The sequence below is a fragment of the Ambystoma mexicanum genome, chromosome 11, assembly GCF_040938575.1.
Source record: "Ambystoma mexicanum isolate Mex_15411 chromosome 11, UKY_AmexF1_1, whole genome shotgun sequence".
NCBI lineage: Eukaryota > Metazoa > Chordata > Amphibia > Caudata > Ambystomatidae > Ambystoma > Ambystoma mexicanum.
The window spans coordinates 1241935166-1241948824 of NC_090934.1; positions in this window are offsets into that span (position 1 = coordinate 1241935166).

Consider the following 13659-nt stretch of genomic DNA (forward strand, 5'->3'; position numbering starts at 1 on the left):
GTCGCCAGAATTTCAGGGTTCGAGGGGATTGGGTCCTCCGACGTAATCCATATCTATGACGGGTAATGTCCACAGCTGTGCTGCTTCGGAACATTTTCGGCGTCTGCGTCCTGCGTCGATGATGTCGATGCGCCGTCCCCGAGGACCACCTCCGACGGCCGACGTCACCCGATGTGATAAGTAGGACGCACGACGCCCGTTGCCTCAGTTGTGTTTTTTCCGCGAACATGTCCGCTTCGTGAATCTCGGTACGCCTCGACTCTTTGGAGTTTGTTGTATTCTTCTCGGTTCCTTTGAACCTGTTCGTTTTTTGTGAAAACCTGTTTGTGAAACGATGTCTACCTCGTCTTCCACCCCGCGTCCGTGCTTCAAGAAATGCGGGGACTGTGGGTCCAAGATGTCGGTCACGGACTCGCACGACACCTGCCTCTGGTGCCTCGGGGAGGCCCACGATACGGACGACTGTCGACTGCCAGTCGCTCACGGCCAAGGCCTTGCGGGAGCGCAAGAAGTTGTTGTCGGTAGGTCGGGTGTCTAAGCGCCGGAAGACGAGGTCTACGGGGCTTTCGACAGATTACTCGAGAGGCGACTCTCCGCATCATCGTCGGAAGTCCAGTGGGTCTCCTTCCAGGAGTCAGTCTCGCCACTCCTCTGCCTCTTCAAGGCATTCCCGGAAGCGCCGGCATCGGTCGCCTTCCCCGTCCTTCTTCCGAGGACTCTGCCAGTCGGTGGGTCGCTTATCCCACCATGCAAGCGACACCGGAGGAATGGGAATGTTGGCGATTCTCGAATCGCAGGGCACTGGTCCGTCCGCGCCTCCGAGTGCGATCGGTCGGCACCGGTCGAGAGACACCGCCCGTACGCCTTCGGGCTCGGGTGGTCGGCACGGCTCGCGGGAGAGGTCCCGCTCGGACAAGGGTAGCCATTCTCGCCATGCCTGTTCCAGGTCCCGGTCCTCGAGACCGCGTGATCCTGTGCCATCTTCGAGGAAGACGTCGACGCCTGTGGCGCCGAGGTCGTCGACGATCTCTCTCGAGGCTCCGCCTCCGAGGGGGTCGTCGACGCTGTCGGTGCCTAGGTCGTCGAGAGACACGCTCAGAGCTCCGGCTTCCAGGCCTGTGTTGACGCTGTTGATGCTGGCGGCGCTGCAGCTGATGTCGACGCCGATTCACTCGACGTTGATTCTCTCGACGCCGGTGCCGACTCGTTCAGCGCCCTCAACGCCTTTCGAGGTGGTGGTGTCAGAGGGGCCCCGTAGTATGGGGTTAGCCCCTAGAAAGGCTCTGGCTAAGGTCAGGCATAGCTTTGGTCCCCAGGTGTCTTCCTCTCACCGCCTGGAGTACATTTCAGAGGGTGATGAAGGCTCTGATGAAGGCTTGGTTCCGGTTACGGTGCCAGATGAGCTTCTCTCGGGCCATAGCCAGTTTGATGACCTGAGACAGTCACTGCATGATGCCAGTGAACTGGACACCTCTCCGGAGGTGGAGTTTTGTAGGCCGGAGCCTGGCACTCATGCCGATTCTTCGTACCGGCGACTTATGTCTCGGGTCACCGAGTACTTGGGATGGTCGGCTCCCCCAGGGGAGTTTGTTCAGGATGATCTCACGGACATCCTTGATCTTGGTCCCCCCACTGACCCGATACTGCCGTTTCATATGGCTCTGCAGAGAAGGGTGGCGGCGGTTTGGACTGCTCCGGAGAGTCTCCCAGCAGTGGGCAAGTCTTTGTCGCGAAAATACCGTCCAGCCAGTAGCGACCCCTGCTACTTGTCCAGGCACCCCACTCCGGAGAGTTTGGTGGTGCAGGCGGCTACGGCCCCGGCAAAGCAGGCGTCGTACCCTACCATCCCTCCAGATAGGGACGACAAACATTTTATGGCTGGGCAAAGAAAGTGTTTTCTGCTGGGGGTATGGCGCTTCAGACAGCCAACTCCGTATGTGCCTTGTCTCGTTTCACACACACTCTGTGGAACTGTGTTGCATTAGTGGCTGAACATATTCCCGAAGGGGCCGAACGGGATGGTTTCCTTGCTATGGTTCAGGATGGCAAGGATGCCATGTTTGAGGCCGTTAAATCGGGTTTGGACATGGAAGATTGTGTCAGCCGGTCCATGGCGGCGAGCATCGTAATACGCAGGTTTGCGTGGTTGCGGAAGTCTGGGTTTGCTCCTGATGTGCAGCCCCGGCTCCTCAACATGCCCTTTGACTGTGAACATCGTTTTGGCAGCAAGGCTGACGAGAGCCTTGAAAGGTTGCAGACCTCCAAAGCTGCAGCGAAGTCGTTGGGCGCTGCAGTTCGACAACCTCCGCCTTTTTATCCTAGGGGACAACAATGGAGGGGAGGTTCCTTTTGCTATTACTCGTCCTTCAGTAAAGCGAGAGGAGCTGTCAGTCAACGAGGCCACTCTAAGAGTGCCCTAGGTGGAAAACGGGGTACTCGACGTGCCAAGGCCGCTCGGGCAGTTGCCTCTTTGCCGCAGCCACTACCACTCAGTCATGAGGCCAGGTCCCATGGTTCGCCAGTTGGGGGAAGGCTGGCGCAGCATCTTGTAGAGTGGCGTGCCATTACTTCAGATGTGTGGGTTCTGGAGATCATAACCCACGGCTACTGTCTTCCCTTTCGGCAGAGGCCTCACGACAATCCACCGGGGAACCTATCTTTGAAGAGTCCGGATCCGCTCCTTGCGCAGGAAATTCAAGCCCTGCTGGAGAAAGACGCCATAGAACTGGTGCCTGTAGCGGAGAGGAACAAGGGATGGTATTCCCCTTATTTTTTGATTTCGAAGAAAGACGGGGGATTGAGACCCATCATGGACTTGCGCGGTTTGAACAAACTCCTCAGGAAGGACAAGTTCAAGATGGTTACTCTCTCTCAAGTCCTCCAGGCCCTTCAACTTCAGGACTGGTTGGTGTCTCTCGACCTCAAGGACGCTTCCTTCCATGTGCCGATCCATCCCAAGCACAAGAAGTACCTGAGGTTTGCGGTTGGCGACTCGCACTTTCAGTTTCGGGTCCTGCCGTTCGGATTGACCTCCGCCCGAGGGTTTTCACCAAGCTCATTCTGGGGGTTGCCAGCGCATCTCAGGAAAGGGGGGATTTACGTCTACCGCTACCTGGACGATTGGTTGATCAGGGGGTGCTCTCCCGAGCAAGTCCTGGATCTGTCCGTCGCCTCCCACTCCCTTCACAGGCTGGGCTTCTCCCTCAATTTAAAGAAGTCCCATCTGACGCCAACACAGCGGCTCCAGTACATCGGAGCAGTGCTCGACACATCCCTGGGGCTGTGTTTTCCTCCCGAGGTGAGGGCTCTTCACATTCAGCAGATGGTGCACAAGTTTCACCTTGCCCAGACTCTCCCAGCGTCCGAGTTCTTGAGACTGCTCGGCCTCATGGCATCCTGCATTCTTCTGGTGCCAGAGGCCAGGTTGCGGATGAGATCTCTTCAATGGGCACTCAAACTCCAGTGGTCTGTCCTCCGGCAGGATGTCGGACCCTGTTCAGGTGCCGCCCTCGGTCGCCCAGGACCTTCTGTGGTGGGCCGTCGAAGGCAATCTGATGAAGGGGGCCCCATTTTGGCTGCCTTGGCTGGAGGTGACTATCGTGATGGACGCATCCCTCACGGGATGGGGAGCTCATGCCAACGAGTTGACAGTCAGCGGTCGTTGGTCTCCGTCGGAGTCCAGACTCCATATCAATCTGTTGGAGCTGAGGGCCGTCAGGCTAGCCCTGAAGGTTTTTCTACCGACTGTGCGAGGAAAGAGTGTCATGATTCTAACAGACAACACGGTGGCCATGCACTACCTCAACAAAAAGGGGGGGGGGCGGCAGGGTCACTTCCCCTGTGCAGGGAGGCGATGCAGCTCGAGTTCTGGGCCATCCAGCAGGAAGTTTCGATCTCGGCTGTTCATCTGGCCGGAGACGACAACGAGACGGCGGACGCTCTGAGCAGGCAGAGCACGATCTCTCACGAGTGGGAGCTGGCTCAGGAGATTCTCCCTGAGATCTTCGCCCTTTGGGGGACCCCTCAAGTGGATCTCTTCGCCTCCAGTGTCAACCGGAAGTGAGAAAGGTTCTGCTCGCGCGAATTTCCTCCAAAAGGAGCCTTGGGAGACGCGTTCGTGGTGGAGTGGTCATTTCCACTGCTGTACGCGTTTCCTCCAGTCCCCGTCATCTCGCGAGTACTGCGGAGGTTATGGAGGTTCGGTTCCCGGATGATCCTCATTGCTCCGGCGTGGGCCCGGAGGACGTGGTACCCGGACCTTCTCGACTTGTCCATCTGCCCTCTACGTCGTCTTCCCTACCGAGATGATCTGCTCTCATGGGAGGGGGGGGTCAGGTTCTCCATCCAGAGGTCGGATCCCTCAACCTTCACGCTTGGCTTCTGAAAGGTTGAGGTATAAAGATTGGGACCTCCCTGAAGACGTAATGGAGGTGTTGCTCTCGGCCAGGCGGCCGGCACCAAAGTCTCTGTACCGTTGCCGTTGGCAGAAGTTCTGCGACTGGTGCAGAGTTAAGAATGTGGATCCTTTTGAGTGTGACATTCCCATGGTTCTGTCTTTTTTGCTTTCCTTGGCCCACAGGGGCTTGCAAGTGGGGACAATTAAAGGTTACCTGGCGGCGCTGTCCATATCTAAGCGCTCGTCTGAAGAATGTTCCTATTTTAAGATTCCTTTAATTTCTCAGTTTTTGAAAGGGATCACTAATGTGTTCCCTCCGTCACCTTTTCTGGTGCCCGGTTGGGATTTGAACCTTGTTAAGTTTCTTATGGGTGCTCCGTTTGAGCCTTTGCATTCTTGCCCTTTGAGACTGTTAACTCTGAAAACTGTGTTTTTTGGTTGCGGTTACTTCCGCTCGCAGAGTGAGTGAGTTTACAGGCACTTTCAGTTAAGCCACCCTTCACTGTGTTTCATAAGGACAGGGTTGTCCTTGGAGTTCGTCCTTCCTTTCTTCCGAAGGTGGTTTCGGAATTTCATTTGAGCCAGAAGGTTGTTCTTCTGGTGTTCTATCCTCCTCCACATCCTGGTAAGGAAGAGGAGAGGCTCCATAGGCTTGATCCTAGAAGAGCATTGAGCTTTTATATTTCGCGCTGGAAAGCGTTTGGGACAAGCTGTGACGAAACACTTTGTCTCGGATTATTTTAGCTATCTCAGAGTGTTACCGCTTTGCGGGTAAGGACCCTCTGGCTGGCTTGTGAGCCCATTCTACCAGGGGAGTGGCTGCGTCTACTGCCCTGCAGAGGGGTGTTCCTATTCGTCACATCTGTGATGCAGCCACCTGGGCTTCGGTACATACTTTTGTACGTCACTACTCCTTCGATTCCATCCGAGGGCAGGATCTGGCCTTTGGCAAGGCAGTCCTTTATTCCGCAATTTGATTGTGCATGCTAAATTTGTGTTCTAAATTCTTTTCCCACCTCCTTGCTTGGTACTGCTTTGGGAGTCTGTCATAGATATGGAATACGTCGGAGGACCCTGTTGCAGAATTTCTTATGCGATTGCAGCTTGCGGTCCGCAAGGCCTTGTGTGTCTGACTGGCAGAAAACTGGTGTCACACGTTCTGGGGGAAAAAACTACAACTGAGGCTACGGGCGTCGTGCGTCCTACTTATCACATCGGGTGACGTCGGCCGTCGGAGGAGGTCCTCGGGGATGGCGCATCGACGTCATTGACGCAGGACGCAGATACCGAAAAGTTTCCGAAGCAGCACAGCTGTGGACATTACCTGTCATAGATATGGAATACGTCGTCGGACCATCCCATCGAAAGAACGTTACCAGGTAAGAGATTAACTTGTTCTTTCCACAGAACCGACATCTGGCTTCTTGGGCTGTGATCTGTTTTCTTAGGAATTGTACCTCCTTGTATGGCAAGATATTAAGCCTACATCGCATCAATAAGTCCCTGTATCGAGATGATGGAAACCTTCTCAAATATGGGGTAGGATCATTCAGTGTTTTACATTCGTATATGATGTTATGACAATATTTATTCTGTCTCTTCAAGGTTTGTTTCGTCCCAGTGTTTCTCTCGAATTTTCTTTGCTTTGTCAGGGCTTCTTTTGAGCGTCTCCGTTTTGATGTTATAATATGTTTTGGCATTTCCGTTTCCAAGTTGTTATCCCCCTTCCTCACATTTGTGTTTGCCAAAATCTCAAAAGGGATTTGGGGGTACCTCCAGAATACATTTGCGGTAGAAAGAGATGATCTTCCACAATACTATCGATACCAGGGATTGTAGTCTAAGAAGTATGTGCCTTATTGTTGCGACTGGTAGGCAGTTTGGGAGCCCAAGGACTTTCCGCCAGAAAAAGGCCTCACATATACCCCATGTTTCCCATGGAAAATTTAGCAGACTCCATAGGTCAGGACAGCTACGATCTTTTGCTTATAGAATATTATTGGCATCACTGAGTAAGTCCCATATCTCAGATGAAGAGCTCTACCTTGGTTTGAGAGTTTTACTAGTCGCACCCTAATGAGATTGTATTGAGCATGTTCATTAATGTTTTTGTTAATACTGACTCCAAGGTAAATTATTGAATCCACTATTTCCAGGGTCTGGTTTTTGATTGTCCATGTAAATGGATTCTTTTTTGTCTTTGGTCCTTGGGCAGATTGCATGATTAAGATTATTGATTTTTTTTGTTGATCTTCATATTATTAATGTCCAGATAGTTCTTAAATTCAGCAATTCGTCTCTGGAAGCCTATAGCAGTTTGGTCTATAAACGCTACATCATCTGCGTATAGGATCCAGGATAGCTCGTAGTCTTCAAATACCGGAGGGAAAGCTCGTATTTTTCTCTGGGACTCTTCCATATTGGCCAGGTAAAGGGCAAACAAGAAGGGAGCCAAAGCACATCCTTGTTTAATACCCTTAACGGTCAAGATCTTTTCAGTGGTGTCACCACCCTTTGAGACTTGAATTTGGATTGATGTATTTGTGTAGAGCTCCTGAATGGCTTCTAGAAGATCTTCCGGACAGTGCAATTTTTTCAGATTAGCCCAGAGGAGTTCTCTGCTGACGCTGTCAAAGGCCTGTTCTAAGTCAATGAAGCCCAAATGGATGTTCCTTTTCGTTTGCAGTGCATGCAGTTTTAACATATTTAGAGCAAATAAGTTCAAGGAGGTGCCGATGCCACTCATAAATGCAGTTTGTCGTTTATCCAAAACTCCTACCTTTGTGGCCCAGCTTTTAAGGTCCCTCAGGAGGATAGAGGAGAACAACTTCCCAATAGACTCCAAAAGGGCGATCGCCCTGTAGTTCCTAGGGTTACCTCGATCCCCTTTCTTAAAGATGGGTACTATCAAGGCCTCCTTCCATGATTGCGGTATAGTTCTAGTTTTTATTACCTGCTGGAAGAGTGCCAAGATGAAATCAGTCCAAGCTTCCCCATTCTCTTTAAGCATGTAGTTTGAGATACCATCTGGGCCGGCCGCTCTTGAGGAACTCAGTTTTTTGATCCTCTACAATACGTCCTCACAATCTAATTCAACTACAGAGTTCTCCTGGAAGACGGCAGTGTAGTATTTTACCCATTCATCTTTTGGAACTTGATTAATGGTTAATGCGGACTCTAAGTCATCGCCTTTATTTATAATCTCCCAAAGGGATCTTGCATTAGATGTTCTAATTGCTGCAAGCATTAGCTTTGCATCTCCCTGAGCTCTCCAAGCCCTTGAGGATATCAGCGATTTTTTTTTTTTTTTTTTTTTATATGACTGTTCGCATTGCCTCAAAAGTTCCTCTTTATTAGGAAGGGTACTTCTTTGTAGTCAAAGCAGTTCGGCTCGATGTTTCTTCCTTTTCTCCACCAAATCTATATTGTATGCGTGTTTCCTTACAATTGTTTTGTTTTTGTTCACGTCACACTTAACTTCATACTCCTTAAGTAGCCACCTGTACTCCACTACATCTCGGTTACTTTTGACATTGAAAACAAGGTGATCCACTAATTTTAGTCTGTTCCTTCCCCACGATAATTCCAGTGGGGGTACAGTACACTGGTCCGCCTCTCTGGCCTTCCAAAGAAATTCAATTTCCAATAGCGCATGGTCACTAACATTCTGTTTCTTTAGTGTGATGGAATTGGTCCACTTTAAGGTGTTCCCTGCAACGAAACAATCTAAACATGCGCTGCTCGAATTACAAGACCACATAGCAGCCCCTTGGAGATCACCTTTTGTCTGGTCGTTTAGCAGCCATCTCTCTAATATCCATTTCATCAAGCCATCATTTTTCGTTAGTTTCCAGATGTGAACTTAATTTCAACTGACCTCTTTTATCCAGGAGCTTTATATTAAGGTCACCACAAATTAGGATAAATTGTTTTTTATTAATCCAACATAGACATATCTATAGCCACCATAATATCTGATAAGTACTTTTCCATTTCACAATCCTTTGTACTCCAGTACATATTAATTAAGAGAAGCCTAATCTCATGTATCCCCATGTTTTTCACTATTTTTAACACCTGGACATATGGGTTTGGAGTCTGGTGTTCCAACACATGTAGATCACTATCACCTTTAACCAGGGTCAACAGGCCAGCACGAGGTCTGCCCAAGGGCCTTTCCTGGCAGGATTAATGAACACTTCATATCCCTCGCACACAGGGGTTGAGCTTATCCAAGATTCCTGTAGACAAATTAATTCAAAGTTCCCCAGAAAATCACTTTCTCCAGAGTAAAGGTGGCCAAATCCCCTAGTGTTCCATGAAGCCAGTAATGACCTTCTTTCGGCTCCTTCGGTATTCATCTATTGGCTCTTTTTTTCCATCCAGATACTAGGCGTCGGTCATCCACTTTCACAGTGCAGCCGTTTCATGTTCCCTAATCCAGATGGTTTGGCCTTCGATCTAGAGTTGTCTACGGTGAACCTTAACTTTCACAATGTGTAGTCGGGAGGTTTCAATGAAGATTTTTTCTTACTTTGTGTATCTGAGATGTCTCTGCGAACTTCCTTGGATCGGTCATTATTGCTGGCCCTAGGTTTTAAATGGTCCCTTTGCGGATGTTTAGAGTATTAACTCTACTGGTTTCATTTTTATTTCACTTCGCTCTTTTCTGGGCTGTGAAAGGTAATTTTCCTGTCTCCTCCCATCCGGTACCTCTGGATCACTAAGCCCAAAACCTAATTCTGCCAACTTGTCCTTTGTGCTCATCACCATATCTTTTACTTCGTGCGATCTTAGATGTAATGTGATCACGTCAGTCCTTTTTTCATCAACAAATTCGACAATTACGGTGGCATCAGGTGATATCCGTAAGGTTGAAAGCTGGTTGAATAAAGACGTCTGATTTTTTTTTTCTGTTTAAAAGTATCCTCTTGTTGTCTTTCGAGGTCCTCTTCAATTTTAGTTTGTAAGTTTGACGGGTGGATTTTTTCCCCTTTGTACTCTCCAGTGGGTTTTCGCCAGCTGTTGGATTTTTTATGTTCCTTTGTCCTTCTTTATCGTTCTTGTTAGTCAGCTGTGGTGTTTCTACTCGGGCTTGCAGTCTCGATCTTCTATCTTCCAGTCGTCTGAAGAGATCTGGGTTTTTTGTATTCCTTTGTTGTTCTTTATCATTCCTGGTAGGCACCGGTGATGTTTCAACTCGGGCCTGCAGTCTCGGTCGTCTTCCATCTTCCAGTTGTCTAAGAAGATCTGTCCTCTTTTTTTCTTCACTAGTTGCTCTTTTACTATGAATATAGTTACTCGACTTTCACCTTTTGCATCCATGTGCAATTTCTTTCTTTCTGTGATCGTTCTTCCCTTTTTATCCTTTTGATGTGGATTTGATTGATTATCTATGGCTTGCCAATCTGACAGGCTGATATTATCCCAAATCTCCTCCTCTTTATTATTTTCAATTATTTCAATAAGGTCGCTCAGACATGCATTAGACTCCAGGTCCATTTCGTTGGCTGGTTCATTATCAATCCCACTTTTGGGAGGATTTTCTAGTGTAACCTGCTCTTTAGATGGATAATTTTAATTTAATAATCTTCGCTGGGTGGACCGTCTCTTCACACAGTGGTGTTTTTAATGTTCCTTAAAAAGGATCTAGAGTCATTTGCTTTTCGTTTTGTTGCTTGATCTTTTTTGTTTTCTTTTGTGGTTTCACTAGACAGTCTTTCTGTGACTTAGTTTCCGAGCTCAGTTATTTGCTTGGCTTGGAGGTTAGGATCTTAAAACATTGCATAACTCAATTTTGTCTCTTCACCCGATATTAGGATGCAATCAGCTTTAGCCGGTCTGGGGTTACCAAGTCCCTTTCCGAGGACTAGAGGGCCCTCTGTTTGTTGCGTCAACGTCTTAATTTCCGAGCAATTGTTCACCTTTCTTTTCCGATCTATATTAATCGAAAGGCCATAATGGTTGGCTTGAGCCAAAGAGCAAAAGGACTTTTAGCTGGTTGGTCTGCCTTTATCCATTTATGATCTTCCAAAATGGCCTCCATAAGGAGTTGTTTATCATTCGATTCCTGTCGTGCCAGATCGCATAAGTGATTTTGCCATTGGTAGGTTAAGTTCGATTCCTTGTCCATTCTCACATCTAATCTTTTCATAAAACCTTCAATTTCATTTAACTGCTCCTTTGTTTTCAGATTCAGCGTATAGACTGACTGCAGAGATTTGTTAATGTTCTCATATAATTTGAGGAAAGGGGCAATCGCGATGTTCAAGGCTGCCATCACAAAATTCTGGGTATGGACAAAGTCATCCATCCTCCCCTTAGTGCATAAGTCACTTATTTTCCCTAAGGAAATCTCGTCAATGATCATCCGCCGCTGCTCTATTATCGCAGAGGAAGAGTCCCCACGTAGTGTATCAGCCACGTTCTTGTTGGAGATGTTTAAGCCCCTTCCCCGTAGCCACTTCCGATTCTGATTCAAGTTGTCCAATGGTCCTCACACAGATCTACTACCGATGCATACATATTTTGATGATAGAGGATACAGCGAGAATGGGCTCCTACCAATATCAGTTCACTGCACGCATGAACTTAGCATTTACATGCATTAATATGCATTTCAGCTAACAATCACACCATCGTACTAGGTACAACCACCCTTTGAAACATTAAGGACAAGAATTGGCCAACGCATTCCAACCCCCAGACAAACCAAATTGGTCTCTGAGACAACATAATTCTACAAACTATCTGGTTCCTCTCCCCAGACTCAGCCTTACGAAGCCAGCAGGAATACTTCCAGCCCATGAGCCATAAAACATGGCAATTTATTTAAAAAAAATCTAGGTAAGAGCCTACCCATACTATGACCAGCATGTACTCGCAACTGCTGTAATTAACCCACCCCGAGACTACCAGGGAATTAACACCCAAACCTTCTTTTTTCTTCTCTCCTTTCAATGGATCTGTTTTAACGTTAATACACTCTTTGATAAGAACTGATCAATGCATATGCTAACTATGTGTATATATTATGTTCAATATATGACTCAAACAAATGTCAATCATGTAACAAAAATGAATATGTAACGAATGTCTCACTTTAATAACCACTCTTGTCACCATCACCTTATGTCACAACAATCACTTACACGTGTCTGTAAATGTAACAGCCTTGAAAAGGACCCGGTGGGGTCGAAACACATGTCGGCTGGCCACCTATGACCACTTGTTAAAGACCAATAAAGCCACACTAGAGTTAAAACCTTTGTGAAGATAACAAACAATCTAAATAATCAGAGCAAGGTATCCGGGTTCAAACTAGCTTCTGATTAAAAACAAAAAAAAGAGGTGTGGGCAGCGCCTCTACCCACCCGTGACCATGCTGCTAGAATCTAACCTTTAAAGCAAGTAAACAATGGAGTGAAGCGCAAGAGGAGTTTTAGACCTAGTGCCCAATTGTTCTGTATTTGTACAATGCTAAGGCTGTAGAAAGTGCTACAGTAATTGGACTGAATATAAGCTTTGGTACATCTGTCTGGTTGCTTAGGTCTTTTGGCCATGACCGCAGGTGTTATATTGCATAGCACACTCAGTTGCTGAATGCTGTCGACCGAGGATTCTAGTCTAGGTGTCCTTCTGCGGTCATGGTGTGTGTGTGTCGGCAATTAGCACCCCTCTTAGTCATTGAGAGGAGCGGTTATGAAATCTGGGGAGGTAATCATGGTGCAGATAAAGCCAGCATTTAGTGGTTTGTTGCCTGTGGTCTTTGGGACACACTTTGCAATGGCTGTTAACTACATGAGGTACTTCAGAGAACCTGCTGCCAAGTTGGGCATTTGCAGAATCTGTACTGTAATTGGTGGGAAACTGAAAGAATCAGAAATTGGGCATGCATAGGAGATGTGTGTATGGGTGGGGTTGTCTAATACACAAGCTTATCTAGCGAGCAACTATTCACTATATAGGTGTGTATGTGGATATATTTGTCATGGGTATGACTTTCTTGTTTGGAAGAATGGCTGATTGTAATAAATATATTGGATTGTACAGTTTGATTTTCTCTTCTAGAGAACATAATACATGCATGTTAATCAGCAATTATTAACATACAGCTTTGATAAATAATAAGCACAGACGTTTAAAGCAAATATTTTGTAAAAGGAAAAAAGTAGAAAACGATGTGTTCATGTTTTTGAAGACAGACACCTAAAACAGAAACGATCATGTGGTGCTATGAAAATTGGCGTACAACCGTATAGTGATTTACAGTTTTATATACATAATAGAAAATGTGCAAAAACTTGCTGCTAAGTCCATGTGAATTTAAAAACATAATTTCTCCTGTGTTAAGCCAAAAAACCCTTTAGTCCCAAGTCCAATATGCAATGCTGTGATTTCTTCTATAGATCCGAGATCAACTTCAGTTTGAGCCTTTATTGGTGAAGCTCAGATCACTTGGCCTTCTTCAGGATAAAAATTTATTTTGACTATCAAAAGGCATGAATCTGCAAAATTGTATTGAACAAAAATTAGTGTTTAAGAAAAACCTATTCTTTATAGCAAAGTTCAATGTATTCCTAACAGTAGTCTGAGTAAGACTACTCACTAACCTGATTTAGAAATGGTGAGCTTTCATCCTTATTTAGCACTGTAGCTCGATAGGTCATTGTAAAACTACATCTGAGGTGCACAGTGAAGACTAGAAATGAAAAGGTAAATGCACATGACAGAGAATCCGTGAACTGCTTTGGCATTGGTCTGAAGCCAATTGAATAGATCAAATGGTTTTGAGGACAACCAAGGAAAGTATGAAAACGTCAATGTAGAGTGGAAAGCGCAGTGGCCACAATGCCTTCCTCTGAAGATGTATGCTGTTGTTTGTTACTGTTTTTTTTTGTCGGAGTAAGGCAAGGGCAAAACCTATTTCAAGACTGTGAAATAAATGAATGTTAAAAATAAAAGATGGTTAAGTCCTGAGCTGCGAAGAAGAGGGGGGATGGGAGGCACAACAGTGGGTAAATGGTTGTTCTATGAGGTCAATATGGAGTCAAAACGTCTCCTTCTAAATGATTAAATTGGTCAGTTAGTTGTACTTCAGGTGCAGCAGGGTTAACCTTGAGGCCAATCGAGGTCCAAAACAGAACAAACACAGAACACGCATCGGGTGTTGCCACCCGATAGCCCTATGCTGCACTCCTTTTGAGACACCGTCCCAGGTATATTTATAACCAATTGTGAAGAGGGGTCTCCCTATAGAATGG